Source organism: Callorhinchus milii, unplaced genomic scaffold (assembly GCF_018977255.1).
Source record: "Callorhinchus milii isolate IMCB2004 unplaced genomic scaffold, IMCB_Cmil_1.0 Scaffold18, whole genome shotgun sequence".
Taxonomy (NCBI): Eukaryota; Metazoa; Chordata; class Chondrichthyes; order Chimaeriformes; family Callorhinchidae; genus Callorhinchus; species Callorhinchus milii.
This window is the reverse complement of record NW_024704759.1, coordinates 4706999-4721142: the sequence shown is the minus strand read 5'-3', so window position 1 is coordinate 4721142 and position 14144 is coordinate 4706999. Positions and strand designations below refer to the sequence as shown.

The following is a 14144-nucleotide window of genomic DNA, read 5'->3' as shown; positions in this document are numbered from 1 at the left end:
ATTCTGTACTTTGTTTCTATAACTTGTGATCACTTGAATTAAATGGGGTAGGTGGAGGTGGGAGCGGGTGGGGGAGTCAGTTCTCTGGAGAGATCAAAAATGGTATGTTTATTATGTTTCAGATGATAGATAATAAACTGCTTGTCCATTGTACTATGGGTAGGTTGAGGGAAACACCCGTTTCCCTGGGCATTTTCAGTTTACTCACTGGGATCTCAAAACCATTGTTGTTGTTGTTTACTAATTTGTTGTTGTTGTGAATTGTCACAAATGTCACCCGAATGCCTTCGGTCCTCCGGGTCTGGCCTCCTCCTCGTCCCGCGAGTCCTCCGTTCCACCCTCGGCGGCCGTGCCTTCAGCCACTATGCCCCGAGGCTCTAGAACTCCCTTCCTCACTCCCTTCGCCTCGCCCCCTCCCTTCCTATTTTCAGGTCTCTTTCTTTTCGACCATGCCTTTGGTCACCTTCCTTCCCCTCCCCTGGCTCGGTCCCGGGATCCATTTGCTGTGAAGCGCTCTGAGACGCCATCCGGCATGGAGGGCGCTATATAGATCTAAGTTGTTATTGTTGTTGAATGCATCTGTCCCTTGGTCTGAAATCTGGCTGATGTTAACCCCATGTCTGCGGATGATGTCACCAAGGAGGAGCGTGTAGATATTAAAGAGGAGAGGGCCAAGGACAGAGCTCTGGGGGACCCCAGACATGACAGTGCGGGGGCAGTCCGGGAGAGGCAACAAAGTGGAGACCGTGAGACAGATAGGATTCGATCCAGGCAAGGGCAGGTCCGCGAAGGTTAAGTAAAGAGGAGAGGCGGTGTGTGAGGATGGAGTGCTCGATAGTGTCGAAGGCGGCAGAGAGGTCGAGGAGGACAAGGTGTTCAGAATGTCATTAGTGACTTTGACCACTCAGCATGAACCTTCCTGTGCAGCAGAGGAGAAAATGGTGGTTGTGGGTGGGGAAGGGGGGTGGGGAAGAAAATCATTAAACTCATTAAAAAAAAATCCTTTAGACGGGAGTAATCGTTTGGAAAGCAGTTACAAAGGAAAATATTTAGTTTTTCTTTCTAAGGCTAAATGCTCTCCATAGCAACTATCACTACTAGCTTTGCAGTCATTAGTAGATTTATCCTTTAACACGAGAGTCGAATGCATGCGCACTGGCTGCTACAAATTACAGTGATTTGCGTGGAACGTACAATTACAGAACAATGGGATGATCTGGTCGCTCAGCCAGGGAGTCGCTCCAAGGGCAAGCTAAGTGTGAAACGCACAGCTTTGCTCCCGCCCCACTGATAGTATTTTGCCGGCGAGAAGCAGAGGAGAGGTGAAATCATCAGCGATAGAGCCAGGGATTGAAAATGGGCAACGTATTTCACAGAAGCGAGAATTGTTCCGACGGTTTGTCTTTTCACCCAGAGTGGATTCCTGCGAGCCAGCCATCAACGACAAAAGACGAACAATATGCTGAACTCATCTGAAACATGACCGCGGAGATTTTTAAAAGGTTTGAGGGGCATGGGGGAGGCGGAATTTGGCAGAAATTGTGCTCTCTCCCACTCCCAGCCCCTGCCCTCATTTAAAGTGTCGATTCCCGCTGCTGTAGTACGAATTCTTGTAAGGGGCATTGCCTGCACCTGTATTTTTGGCTTGTGTGAATGCACAACCCGTTGAAGTTAAATCACTTAGAGCTGCATCCGTTAAGCTGCAAAACAAAAAGCCAGTTGTGATGAAAGTAAATGTGTGGCTTGTCTCGCTGCCCGCTCACAGAAACTCCCTCATTAACTGTAGCTCTTATACTCACTGCTCCTGATTAACATGTCTTTTGTGATCCGAACCGTTGCTGGTAAAATGGCAATTTCCACGTGAAATATGCAGCATTACCTGAAAACCTACAAATAAGTCCTGCAAACACTGAGCTGGAAGAAAACAAACAAAGGCGTGCTGGGAATCCAGTGCTCTCTGCTTTTGAGACTCTGCCTACTGTGAGCTTGGCTGAGCTGGTAACACTATCAGCGTCTGGAACAGAACGTTGTGTGTTTGGGACTTGAGCTCATAGAGCGCTGCATTGTTGAAGGTGCTGTCTATCAGATAAGACGTCACACCGAGCTCCAGGAGAATCTTAGACGATCCCATGAAACCATTTCGAGGGAGTTTCTCCTGGTATGCTGGCCAGAAAATCCTCCAGATGAAGTTATCATTTGCTTCATGCCCATTTGTGGGACATTGTGTGTAAATAAGATTAAAAAAATAACCTTTGGACTTGATTTATACAGTGCCTTATCATGTCATTAAGTGCTTCACAGGATATGCTGTAAAGTGGATTTACTGTGTGTTTTATGCCTGCATGCGACAATGTCCTACAGTCATAGAGTGAGTGACCAATTTTCTTTAAGTTACTTAACAGCATAGAAAAGGTAAATGTGGAATGGTACTTTCATGTAAGTGAGGATTACAGGACTAGAGAGCACACAGTTGTGCTGCAGTATAAATCTGTCCTATTTTTCATAAAGTTGAGTATATAAAGTTGGTAATCCACAAACAGTAACTTAATTGAGCAAAATATCAGGGGAAAGAAGGGGATCCTGAAGAAAAATAAGTTTTTTACAAAAAATTACTCCGCCCCGTTTCTTGAATCATTCATTAATTTTTTTAAAAAACTCAGATTTCATATTCCCTTATAGTAAATTTTTCCTCTCCCCTCATTACAATTGCATGTTTTTGTTTGTCTACAAATATACAGTCACTACACTTTACATGTCTCAACGACATGTGATAAGGCACTGTATCAAATGCAAGGATTATTCCTATTATTATTATATCCTCAACTGTTGTCGCCTTTGTTCCTCTCAACCATTATTATTATTATCATTATATATATATATACTGTTATAAGTGCCCTTTTGGGATGTCTCTTTCATAATTAACCTCATAAATAAATGAAATATTTCAGTCTCAGAAGAAGTAATTTTCTTTCAAAACTCTACGAAATTGAGAAGAAATTGTTCTTAAATTGAACTGAATTTAGCCTCCTCCAAAGTCTATGCAGGACTTGGAACCCATATAGTATATGCTGACACTCCAGTGTAGTCCTGGGGGTGCACTGCATTGTCGGAGGTGCCGTGCTTTGGATGAGGTGTTAAACTAAGGTCATATCTGCCTGTCTACCTGGAAGTTAAAGATCCCTTTGGCACTATTCGAAAAGAGAAGAGAGTGCGTCTTAGTTTCCTGACCAACGATCCCCCAAATACTATCAGTCATTCACTCCGTGGCTGTTTATGGGATATTGCTGTATGCAAATTGGCTGCTGTGTTCAGGCATAAAATACACAGTCACACCACTTTACAGTATATTTAGTATATTGAAGCTCATTCAAATGTCTCGACATGATAAGATGCGATGTCAAATGCAAGGATCAGAAATTTTGCGCCCTTCCATCAGTATCCGGCTCAGACATGTATATTTGCACATGGGAAACAAATCCTGTTACAACCTGAGATAGATAGTACTTTTAGGCATTAGAAAATGATCTTTCCATGTGTCATTCAATACCTATGACCTACAAATCTATTCAGAGGCCAAATGTTTAGCCACCAAGTGGAAATGCTTTGCATACCTTTTATAATAATAATGATCCTGACATTTGACATATCGCCTTTCACATTAGGAAGATGTCTCAAAGGGCTTCACAGGACATACTCTAAGGTGTGCTGACTGTGTATTTTGTAGGTGAGCATGAGAGCCATTTGCACACAGCATAAAGTGATTGACCAATTTTATCTGGGGAATTGTTGGCCAGGACACCGGGAGAGAGAAACTGCCTTCTCTTTTCAGCTAGTACCAGGTGATCTTTAATTCCCACCTGAACAGGCAGATGGGATCTACATTTAACATCTCTTCTGAAGCACGGTACCTCTAACAATGCAGTGGGCCCAACACTGCATTGGAGCGTCAGCCTAGATGATATGAAATTCAAAATCCCAACGTGTGGCTTGAACCCACAACTTTCGATTCTTAAATTATTTTGCCTCCCTGTAAAGCAAGGCACCACGCTCTGCAAAGGGTGGCTCTCAATGCAAATTGTCATCAAAGATTCTGCAATTAGATCCTCTTTCCTAAACCCAGAAGGAAATGTATGATCAGTTGCTCCGCTGTTGGCTCAAGTGGGTTCCATGCAACAGTTTAAAAGCGGCAAATTTTCTAACCCAGTCTTGAAAAGCCTTCTGATATTGTTCTCAGTGGTGCAGATTTCCTATCACAGGGAATATGCTCGTCATCATAAGGGAGATGCAAATCTATCATGTTTTGTATTCTCCTTGTCCCATCAAATCTGAAAATAACTACCAATGAACTCCTGATCCTAAAATGTTGCTAAGCCTCTGCACCCACCCTCTGGAACTCCATCCTGCAGTTCCTCTGTCTCGCTCCCTCCCTCACCACCTTCAGGACCCACCTCAAGACCCTCCTTTTCAATCGTGTTTTCCATCTCCCTGCTTCCCCCTAGCCCTCCCCCCTCCCCCACCCCAACCCTCAGCTCGGGTCCAAAACTCGGCCTGTGCAGCTCTTTGGGCCGTCCTCCCGACATGAAAGATGCTATATAGATGTAATTTTGTTGTTGTCTCTGTGCTTTCGTCAGTCCCTTTATTTTGACTGACTTGCTCTCAGCGTCAGCACAAAACAATAGCCAACGACTGGGCGGGAACCTGCTTTGCAAGTTTTTGTTCTTCTGCTTGTATTTTTTAAAGTTTGATGTCGTATTGGAATTGTGGATGAATGAAAAGAGGACTCAGTTGTTCAGTAGCTGTGCAAGCAAAAGAAAATTACTGGTACACTTCTGATAAAACTGATGTCTTTTGTACATGGATCTAAAGAAATCGCTGCTGCTACATTCACTTAGAATCATAGAAATGTATGGCACAGAAAGAGGCCATTTGGCCTATTGAGTCTGAACCAGATCTCAGAGCAAAGCTGTCTGCTGATGGCTTCATAATAATCCTTGCATTTGATATAGCGCTTTTCACGTCGGGAGGACGTCCCAAAGCGCTTGTGGCTGTTTGTGGATCACTGCTGGGTGCATTATCGACTGCCGTTTTCACATACAAATACAGTCAGTGCACTTTATAGTAAATCTTGTGAAGTGTATTGAGACGTTTCAATGAAGCACTAAGGCGCTATATTAAATGCAAGGATTATTATTTTATTGTATTACAATGAATGTCATATAACATAAGAATTTGCTAGGTGAAAGAAGACCAAGGTCCATCTAGGATATAGAAGTCCTCAGTGGTTAGAGCACTCGCCTTGCAAGGGAGAGACCTGGGTTTGTTTCCCAGCAGGGCAAAACTTGTGCAAATTTCCTTACTCCACACACCTGATAATAATCCCTCAAGAAAAAAAAAGAAAAAAATTGGTCACTTCAATCCACGACTGTTTGTGGGACACTGCTGTGCACAACTGGCTGCTGCATTTCTTTCTCCCACAAAATATACAGTCAATTCACTTTACAGTATATTCCGTGAAGCTCTTTGAGACGTCTCGAAGACATGAGAAGGTGCTATATTAAATGCGAGGATTATTATTATTACTATCTAGTTCGCCTTCTACCATCCTCACAGTCGCTTGACATGTCGTGTCCCAAACTATATACTGTAGATATTATTTTTTAGTAGAAATCTTATCTAATTTGTTCATGAAACAAGCAACATTTTCTGCTTCCATCTCTCCCTAGGGAGCCTGTTGGTAGAGAGTAGTAAGTTTACTACTTGCTCACTGAAGTATTTTCCACAGATTTGTTCTGAATTTACCCCCTTGAATTGCAGGCCGTGTCCTCTGGTTCTACTGTTCAGTACTATGAAAAGTTGATCGCAATAGGGTGAAAGGTTGACCACAACAGGGTTTTTTTCCTGAATTACTAATACCTAAATAGTTGCAAAACAAGCTAAGTTAATTGAATGCAGATCTGGAACAGTTAAATTAAGCGAGTTTTCCAGTCAGATACTTGGATGCAAACAGGATGATGTTTTGGATTGTGCTGCTTTCCATGACTGAGGCAAAATGAAAAATAAATTTTGAGCCAAGTTCAAAGTTTTTGGTAATTCCCCAAGTTATTTATAATTGTTTTCCTCATTGATCCTGAGGATATAAGTTAACATGGGAATGTGTCACTAAGTTTGTAACTTACTTTGTACACAGTTAGGCTGCTGCGATTTCTGTGTGAGTATCACACCCCTGAGCTTATTTTCTCAATCTGATTTTTACATCTCGCTCCTGCATGTAAAAGTTTAGATTTTCTTTTGCAGTACTGTTTTGTCCGACCCTCTTAATCTTTCCTCTGTTAAACTGTCGTCAGACTGTGTGTTTTTGCTGATTCATTTTGTAACATTTGTTTAGGTTGTATCTACTCCGATTGAATGCCCTCTTGACTTGAAAAGTGCTATTCAAATGTTATTTGTTGTTGGTGTTGTTGGTGTGACGTGAATAATAATAATAATAATAATCCTTGCATTTGATATAGCGCTTTTCACGTCGGGAGGACGTCCCAAAGCGCTTCACAGAACACACTGTAAAGTGAATTGACTGTATATTTGTGGGCGAACGCGGCAGCCAATTGCGCACAGCAATGTCCCACAAACAGTCGTAGATTGAAAATGACCAATTTATTATTGTTTTTTTTTTTTTTTTGGAGGGATTATTATTAGGCTCTGTGTGGAGTAAGGAAACTTGCCCAAGGTTTCGCCCTGCCTGGACTTGAACTCAGGTCTCTCGCTTGCAAAGCGAGTGCTCTAACCACTGAGCTACAGGACTCCACGTGTTCGAAAAGGTAGCTTATCAGAGAATGAGTCAGAATTGGCTGATGCACCTGTTTTGTTGGTAGAGGTGGTTGATGGTCGACTTACAACTGAGACCTATGGGCGAAAATTGCTATGTGGGATGTGCTAATTATCCCATTCAAGTTATGGTCGAATGGGTACCTGACAAAATGTCTGACGCATGCACAAGCCCTTGCTTAAGAATATCCAAACCAAACTGAGAATTCCATGCATCCCACCTCCACGTGGAAATTCCAGATAGATTGTTGGAATGGAATGCTTACTCTTTCCCTGGAGGGACGCATCCTGCTTATCCAATTCCGGAAAGTAGTAGGCGCAGGTTGGCAGGAGCCGAGGCTTGGGCCCCCTAGAGTGTGTGTTTGGGTACTGCTGGAGTCTCTCCAGCTAAAACTGTATAGCTTGCCATTGATATTGCTGCCAAGCAAGCGTTCCCGCGGCTTGTCCAGCTAGGGCTTTGGTTTGCAACAACAACAACAAAATTATATTTGTATAGCGCCTTTCACGTCAAGCGGACGTCCCAAGGCGCTAGAGAATCAATGTTTCGGACCCGAGCTGGGAGACGGGATTGGGGAGGGTGGAGGGCAGGGGGAGAAGGAGCGTGACCGAAGGCATGGACGAAGAGGAGAGTCCTGAGATGGGTCTTGAAGGAGGCAAGAGAGGGGGCGAGACTGAGGGACTGCAGGATAGAGTTCCAGAGGATGGGGGCAGTAGCAGAAGGCCCACCCACCAATGGTGGGGTGGGTGAGGCAGGAGATCTGAAGCAAGCTGGAGCCCGCTGAGCAGAGGGAGCGGGCAGGCTAGTAGTAGAGATAGGCGGGACTTAGGCCATGAAGGGCTCTGAAGGTAAGGACTAGGATCTTGAACTGTATCCTCTGTGTGATGGGAAGCCAGTGGAGTCGGGCGAGGATGGGGGTGATAGGGTCACGGACCCTGGTGCTGAAGAGGACACGGGCTGCAGAGTTCTGGATGATCTGCAGCCTATGGAAGGAGAAGTTGGGGAGGCTGACGAGCAGGGAATTTGTGTAGTCAAAACCTAGATGTTATGAATGCGTGTATGAGGGTCTCGAGCCGTCTGCGGTGTGAGCTGGGTGATGTTGCGGAAGAGGGGGAAGGCAGAGTGTGTCATGGCACAGATATTGGATAGAAAGGATAGCTGAGGGTCAAACAAGATGCCAAGGTTCTGGATTAGCTTAGTAAGGTGGAGTGTCCATCCTTGGATCATGATACTGTCAATGCTTGAGGTGTGGAGGCGCTGACGAGAGACAATCAGGAGAGCCTCGGTCTTGTTGACATTCAACTAAAGAAAGTTAGCTCTCATCCAGGACTTGATGTCTGACAGACATTCTGTCAGTACAGCAGTGGTCCTGGAGTCAAGGGTGGAGGCAGAGAGATAGAGTTGGGTGTCATCCGCAAACATGTGGAAATTGAGCCACATGTCTGTGGATGATGTCACCAAGAGGGAGCATATAAATATTGAAGAGGAGGGGACCAAGGACAGAGTCTGAGGAACACCACACGAGACGTTGCAGGGGCTAGAGGAGAAGCCGTTTTTGGAGATGAAGTGGGGATGGTGTGAGAGGTAGGATCTGAACCATTCAAGGACAGATCCATGAAGGTTGAGGTGAGAGTAGAGTCGTTGGAGAAGGATAGAGTGGTAAACAGTATTGAAGGCAGCAGAGAGGACGAGGAGGCAGAGGAAACCCTGGTCGTAGATGGACGAAATGTCATTTGTCACTTTGACCAAAGCTGTTTCTGTGCTGTGGGTGGCACAGAAACCCAATTGGAGAGGAAGGAGGGAAGCTGGGAAGCAACAACTCATTCCAGGACCTTGGAAAGGAGGTTGGAGATAGGGTGGTAGTTTGAGACCAGAGATGGATCCAGGGTTTTTTTAATGATAGGAGTGATGATGGCCATTTTTAAAGGGATGGAACAGTGTCAGTGGATAGGGAGAGGTTTATGATGTCTGTGAGTAGCGGAACAAGGAGGGTTAACAGGAGCTGAGTGGGATAACTCCTTGCCCTCAGTGACCGGTCTGCCCTTCCTGGTGCTGCTGATGAGCCAGGCTGGTTGTGCTGGCATAAGCAGTGCCCTGGAATACTGAGGACTCGCCTGGCTCAGGAACCGGACTACCAAGATTGCCAGAGGGTCAATTCTGACTCAGTTCTGACATTCTGTTGCCAAGCATGTTACCTTGGAGCCAGTTCAGTTCCAAGAAGACCCAACTTATCTCCCCCGCCCCAAGGAGGATAGTCACTAACGAACTAACTAACGGTATATAATTAGGATTATTAACGATAACCTGCAGATAAGGTTCAAGAGATGATCTGCAAAGGGCACAAATCATTGCTGTTGTCTTGGGGGTAAACATCTAATCTTTGGGATGGTGGAGTCAAAGATGAATGGACGGACACGTTGAGTGAGTGATTGAAGCTTTTTCTCCGTGAACTTTACAGTGGCCAAGTACAAGTCTTATGGTATAAGTTCATGAATCTCTTTCATTCCACACTTGATTTGACCAACAGCTGTGATTCTGTTCATATGTTCCCAGCTGACATCAGCTTTCATGAGGTCAGTGTTTACCAAGTTTATTTCTGGCCTTTCTGGCTTCCCTTTTCCTCTGCGTGCCATTTCAAGCACCTGACGTAACTTTTGGGAATCTTGTTTCGTAATGTGCTATTGGATTCCAAGCAGCTGTTTAATCTCCACTCACTTTGACTGATTCGAAGCGTTACAAAATCACACATTCAGTGAGTGATTCAAGATTTTTTTTTAGTGAACTTTGCAATGGCCAAGTACCATAAAGTAGGGTAATTGTGACACCGCTGTTACTGTTTTCCTTGAGAGATGAATCTGGAATTTCCCACAGTGTTATCCAGATTTATTGCTCTCTTCTGAAAATAAACTCTGTACGGAAAATACAGCTGTGCATTGTCAAGCTGGGTGAGGTTTGTCTTTAATTAATATTAGTGTAACACAGAACTTGACATTAGTACTCAAGTCATCTGTCCAAACGATGTGTAACATCTTTCATCAGACTTGCTCTCTGGAAAATATTATGCTCCTACACATTTCCTCAAGAGGCCCCATTTTTCACATACTTGGTTCAGATGAAGAAGCCCCTTCAGTTCATTTGATGTAATTTAAGCAAAACTCTGATGGAACATTGCATGAAAATGAAACAGTAACCTTGAAATGAAACGATTATCTCTTGTCATTCATGATAAAATCACAGCGAGACAATGGCAAACATGCTTTATCAACACAGACTAAACTTATCAATGGGGGTCTAAGCCTCAGAACTCCACTTGTACCCAAGTAACCATCAGTGATCGGGCCTTCAGCCTCTCTGCCCCCACTCTTTGGAGCTCCATCCCACAGTACCTTCACCTCGCTTCCTCCTTTGCCTCCTTCAAGGCTTGTTTCAAGAACCTCCTCTTGAACCGCTCCTTCGGTCACCCTTCTACCCTTACCCTCCCTGCCCTCCATCCCTCCTGATCCCCAAACCCTGCTCGAGTCCAAATCCCTGACTGTCCAGCCACTTGGGATGTCCGCCCGACGTGAAAGGCGCTGTATACATGTAATTTGTTGTTGTTGTAGATACCATAACCAAGTGCTTAACATAACAGTGTTATTTAAGACCTCACATTGTGCATCTCAAACTATAGCCAGACATCTCAGTGCTTAACATAAAAGTGATTGTTAAAATAATTTAGTGCAGAACTAATATCACACTAACACAAATGAATTGTGGAGTCCTGTAGCTCAGTGGTTAGAGCACTCGCTTTGCAAGTGAGAGACCTGAGTTCAATTCCAGAAAACTTTGGGCAAGTTTCCTTACTCCACACAGAGCCTAATAATAATCCCTCCAAAAACAACAATAATAAATTGGTCATTTTCAATCTACGACTGTTTGTGGGACGCTGCTGTGCGCAATTGGCTGCCGCGTTCGCCCCCAAATATACAGTCAATTCACTTTACAGTATATTCTGCGAAGCGCTTTGGGACGTCCAGAAGACGTGAAAAGCGTTATATCAAATGCAAGGATTATTATTATAAGTAAAACTATAATTATTATTATAATTGTAATAAAGTAGAAGGAAGTTCGACTGCTGTAACAAAATAAAGTGCGAGTAAGGATTAACTGGCTAGCTGGACTTTTTTTTGCTCAATTTAATGGGGTAGATGTTGTTCTGTGAAATAATTATTTTTACTATTGTTATAATTCTTGTATTTGATATAGCACTTGATACTTCATCGGAATGTCTCAAACCACTTCACAGGATTTACTGTAAAAAGTAGTGACAGTGTATTTATAGGTGAACAAATTGTCATCTTAATTTTGAAGCTGGTTTTCTGTGAGTTCCAATAATAACCACAGGCATTCCTTTTTTGAAGGAATTATTACCCCCAGAAAAGCAATCCGCCAATCAATTAAAAAACCAGTTCCTACTTACTGCTAGGTAAACAGAGGCATGTGGTGTAAGGAAACGTGTCCAGTATTTCGCCCTGTGGGGAATCGAACCCTGGCCCTCTTGCTTGCGAGGCGAGTGCTCTAATCGCCAAGATACAGGACAAAAGGAAGGTTCTAAGCATATCAGATTACACGAAAAAGTGTGTACTCTGATGTGCTTAGAAAATAGAATGAACCTAGATCGAGATTTGAATTTCTCATTCTATTTTGCATCAAAGTGGTAGAACAGGTAAGATTAAGAGATGCACTTGTGTAATCGTCCATAAACAAAGAGGAAGGTTACCTCTGAAGACCTTCCTCTTCAACCATGCTTCTGGTCACCTCCCACCGGCTCGGCATCAGGCTCTGCCACTGTTAAACCCTCTGAGATACTACCCCGTAAGGGCACTGCATAAATGCAAGTTGTTGTTGTTGTACAGTTCATCACTTCCTTAAGGACCTTTTTTAAGTTTCTTTTCAAAAGAAAAACTTTATTGTTTTATTATCTCAAGAATATTTGAGACTACAGCTATCATAGAATAAAGTATTCGAGTTCTATTGCAGATCATTTTTTTAAAAAAAACTTGTGTCATTATTTAAGGTGTGCACTTTATAGCAAGTGAGAAATTCCTTAACGCATACCTTGAGATTAAATGGTTAAAAATAATCTTTCATTGGACACTTAGTTTGCCAAAACAATTCTATTGATTAGTTTTGAATGATGATTAACATTAATTTGCACTGCCTGCAGGTAATAGGCCTTGATGGCTGACAAAACTAGTCTGTCCAGGGACAAAGGAATCTCCTGACTGTATTTGCTAAAAATATTACCATTGCAGAAGACATCCTGCTTTCAGTTAATTTTTCACAGGATTTACTGTGAAGCGCCGTGACTATGTGTTTTGTAGATGAAGGTGTTCAAAGCTGTTTTCATATTAAAGTAATGACAGTAATAACTCGACCCTGTCTTAACTTGTCAGTGTCACTTAAATCATCGTATTATCAATATCCGAGCCGCATTTCTTCATTTATGTGTGTAAACTTGTCACCTCTCCAGAGCCTTTCAAATTTAATTCTTTACATAGGTTACCATCAGTCATACGAGCCCCTAACACAAACTATGGTACTGAACCAAAATGATGTATTTTTTCCCAAAATTAAACTATTTGCACTAATATTGTGCCTTTCACATGGGAAAATGATCTCAAAACAGAGACGTGGGAACACAAACAGGGAGCCAGCAGGGCAAGAACTTGTACGAGGGATGTGGCGGAAGGCAGAATCAAAGAGACGTATTGTTTCCCTTAAAGACTACAGTATCTGTTTGTCTGTGTTTAGAATGTCAAGCCAATCTCTGCTTTGTCTGTTGTAGAAACATGCCTCAACTGTATAAATGTTTGGAGGTGGGGAAATAAAAACAGATTGATGTTTATCCAAAAAACGTTCAATGTAATGTCCATGCAATATGAAAAGAGTTTGTTGTCGTTAGAAACAATTCAAATTTATATCGGAAAACATGTAAAACCTCCACATGACGGAACAAAAGACCTTACACACTTAGTTTAGCCAAGAAAAATATTGCTCAGCCAATCTTTAGTTTCCAGTCAATAAAACAAGTTAAGGATAACGTACTCAAAAGATGAAACTCAACTTAAACACCCTAATATCATAAATCAGTGTTATTATCTATAGTATAAAGCAGTTTAAACATTTAAAAAAAACTTTCAATGTATACATCTGCATTAGTTGAGTCCGAGGTGCTGTCTACCTGTTCAGGTGGATGTTTAAGATCCCATGGCATTATTCAGACAGAGAAGAGTTTCTCCCAGTGTCTTGGCCAACAATCCCCCAGAAAAAATTGGTCATTCACTTCATGGCAGTTTGTGGGTCGCTGCTGGGTGCTGTTTTAAACTACAAAATACACAATTTTTACATTCTACAATAATAAATAATAATCTGTATGAAGCTTTTTGAGACATTTTGACCATATAAGGCATTGTATCAAAATGCAATGATTATTATAAGGCTGAAGTTAAGACCCTTTTCCCAAAATTCATCACTTAAGCAGCAGGGCAATAGACAGTCTTAGGCCTGAGGTGAGGAATTTCGGATTGCTGGTAAGTTACTAGAAAATGAAATGTAAAGTATTCTGAAAGGTAGCATTTTCCAAATCATAAAGTCATTTAAAGAGCTTGTTTATGGGTAATGCCAGAAAAGAAAAGTCAAACAAAGGAAAAGCCAGGATTGACTTACGCAACAGACATGTAATTGCTGGAAACCTCAGGCCCGAACACAAGAGTTTTTCACTGTGCACCTTCTTTCCCCAGAAATTGTCGTGCCAAAAGATTCAGTCACCTCCTTTAGGGTGTGGTGGATTTGACAAGCACAAAAATTTGCATTATATCACCATTTGTAACAAAGCCGGTAGAGGCTAGATTAAAAAAAAATGTGGTCGCAATTTAAGAAACTTTAGGGTCCCATCTCATCAGTAGTTTGTGTTAAGGGCTCGTATGACTGATGGTAACCTATGTAAAGAATTAAATTTGAAAGCATGTGTTGTGTGGATATATTTGTGTATACACAGCTGTGTATTAGCTCTTCGAAAGTACATGTTTGTATGCATACACACTCTCTATGCTGGCAAAGTTTAAATTGTAATCTTACAGGTGTCCTGAGGAAAGTGCATTGATTTTTCAAATATACCGATTCGTGCCAGGCTGCAAGTGATAAGGTGCTTTATCTGCGAGAGCAAAGCTCAAGCTGTTAAACTTTGAACTTGCCGCTTGAGCAAGTCACAATTATCCCAATCACCTTGTGGGTTACTGAAGCTGCACAATGGGGTTGGTTGCTGTAGGACCTTGCAATGTCC

At 42.5% G+C, this 14144-nt stretch overlaps 1 protein-coding gene across 5 annotated transcripts in view; it reads left to right on the top strand.

Annotated features, from left to right (window-relative positions):
• Positions 1-14144, top strand: part of slco4a1 (solute carrier organic anion transporter family, member 4A1) — a 53633-nt gene that overhangs the window by 16898 nt on the left and 22591 nt on the right. Inside the window, exon 2 of one of the 5 annotated variants that reach the window (XM_042341760.1) lies at positions 1415-1502. The exons of 3 other annotated variants lie outside the window; for them this stretch is intronic. The gene's annotated coding sequence lies outside the window, so the exon portion shown is untranslated. Of the gene's footprint in view, positions 1-1414; positions 1503-6189; positions 6209-14144 lie in introns of those variants that run through there. One more of the 5 variants, XM_042341761.1, reaches the window with a different exon arrangement.